Below are 2,500 nucleotides of genomic sequence, written 5' to 3'. Positions count from 1 at the left end.
TGTGTGTCTGTGTGTGTGTGTGTTTGTGTGTGTTATTATATGGAACTGGCTCATGTAATTTGGGAGGCTAAGAAGTCCTGATTGTGTGTGTGTGTGTGTGTGTGTGTGTGTGTTATTATATGGAACTGGCTCATGCAATTATGGAGGCTAAGAAGTCCTGAGTCTGTGTGTGTGTGTGTGTGTGTGTGTGTGTGTGTGTGTTTGTAATTATATGGAACTGGCTCATGCAATTATGGAGGCTAAGAAGTCCTGAGTGTGTGTGTGTGTGTGTGTGTCTTATTATAGGGAACTTGCTCATGCAATTATGGAGGCTAAGAAGTCCTGAGTGTGTGTGTGTGTGTGTGTGTTATTATAGGGAACTGGCTCATGCAATTATGGAGGCTAAGAAGTCCTGAGTGTGTGTGTGTGTGTGTGTGTCTCTGTGTGTGTGTGTGTGTGTTATTATATGGAACTGGCTCATTCAATTATGGAGGCTAAGAATTCCTGAGTGTGTGTGTGTGTGTGTCTGTATGTGTGTGTGTGTGTGTGTTATTATATGGAACTGGCTCATGCAATTATAGAGGCTAAGAAGTCCTGAGTGTGTGTGTGTGTGTGTGTGTGTGTTATTATTTGGAACTGGCTCATGCAATTATGGAGGCTAAGAAGTCCTGAGTGTGTGTGTGTGTGTGTGTGTTATTATATGGAAGGGGCTCATGCAATTATGGAGGCTAAGAAGTCCTGATTGTGTGTGTGTGTGTGTGTTTGTGTGTGTGTGTGTTATTATATGGAACTGGCTCATGCAATTATGGAGGCTAAGAAGGCCTGAGTGTGTGTGTGTGTGTGTGTGTGTGTGTGTTATTATATGGAACTGGCTCATGCAATTATGGAGACTAAGAAGTCCTGAGTGTGTGTGTGTGTGTGTGTGTGTGTGTGTGTGTGTGTGTTATTATATGGAAGGGGCTCATGCAATTCTGGAGGCTAAGAAGTCCTGAGTGTGTGTGTTTGTGTGTGTGTGTGTGTGTTATTATATGGAACTGGCTCATGCATTTATGGAGGCTAAGAAGTCCTGAGTGTGTGTGTGTGTGTGTGTGTGTGTGTTATTATATGGAACTGGCTCATGCAATTATGGAGGCTAAGAAGTCCTGAGTGTGTGTCTGTGTGTGTGTGTGTGTGTATGTCTTATTATATGGAACTGGCTCATGCACATATGGAGGCTAAGAAGTCCTGAGTGTGTGTGTGTGTGTGTGTGTGTGTTATTATATGGAACTGGCTCATTCAATTATGGAGGATAAGAAGTCCTGAGTGTGTGTGTGTGTGTGTGTGTGTGTGTGTTATTACATGGAACTGGCTCATGCAATTATGGAGGCTAAGAAGTCCTGAGTGTGTGTGTGTGTGTGTGTGTGTGTGTGTGTGTGTGTGTGTGTGTGTGTTTTATTATATGGAACTGGCTCATGCAATTATGGACGCTACGAAGTTCTGAGTGTGTGTGTGTGTGTGTGTTATTATATGCAACTGGCTCATGCAATTATGGAGGCTAAGAAGTCCTGAGTGTGTGTGTGTGTGTGTGTGTTTGTTATTATATGGAACTGGCTCATGCAATTATGGAGGCTTAGAAGTCCTGAGTGTGTGTGTGTGTGTGTGTGTGTGTGTGTTATTATATGGAACTGGCTCATGCAATTATGGAGGCTAAGAAGTCCTGAGTGTGTCTGTCTGTGTCTGTATGTGTGTGTGTGTGTTATTTTATGGAACTGGCTCACGCAATTATAGAGGCTAAGAAGTCCTGAGTGTGTGTGTGTGTGTGTGTGTGTGTTATTATATTGAACCGGCTCATGCAATTATGGAGGCTAAGAAGTCCTGAGTGTGTGTGTGTGTGTGTGTTATTATATGGAACTGGCTCATACAATTATGGAGGCTAAGAAGTCCTGAGAGTGTGTGTGTGTGTGTATGTGTGTGTGTGTGTGTTATTATATGGAACTGGCACATGCAATTATGGAGGCTAAGAAGTCCTGAGTGTGTGTGTGTGTTATTATATGGAACTGGCTCATGCAATTATGGAGGCTAAGAAGTCCTGAGTGTGTGTGTGTGTGTGTGTGTGTGTTATTATATGGAACTGGCTCATGCAAATATGGAGGCTAAGATGTCCTGAGTGTGTGTGTGTGTGTGTGTGTGTGTGTGTGTTATTATATGGAAGGGGCTCATGCAATTATGGAGGCTAAGAAGTCCTGAGTGTGTGTGTTTGTGTGTGTGTGTTTGTGTGTGTTATTATATGGAACTGGCTCATGCAATTATGGAGGCTAAGAAGTCCTGAGTGTGTGTGTGTGTGTGTGTGTTATTATATGGAACTGGCTCATGCAATTATGGAGGCTAAGAAGTCCTGAGTGTGTGTGTGTGTCTGTGTGTGTGTGTGTGTGTGTGTCTTATTATATGGAACTGGCTCATGCAATTATGGAGGCTAAGAAGTCCTGACTGTGTGTGTGTGTGTGTGTGTGTGTGTGTATGTCTTATTATATGGAACTGGCTC

The sequence above is a fragment of the Cynocephalus volans genome, chromosome X, assembly GCF_027409185.1.
Source record: "Cynocephalus volans isolate mCynVol1 chromosome X, mCynVol1.pri, whole genome shotgun sequence".
NCBI classification, from domain to species: Eukaryota; Metazoa; Chordata; class Mammalia; order Dermoptera; family Cynocephalidae; genus Cynocephalus; species Cynocephalus volans.
Note: the sequence above shows the minus strand (reverse complement) of the source record.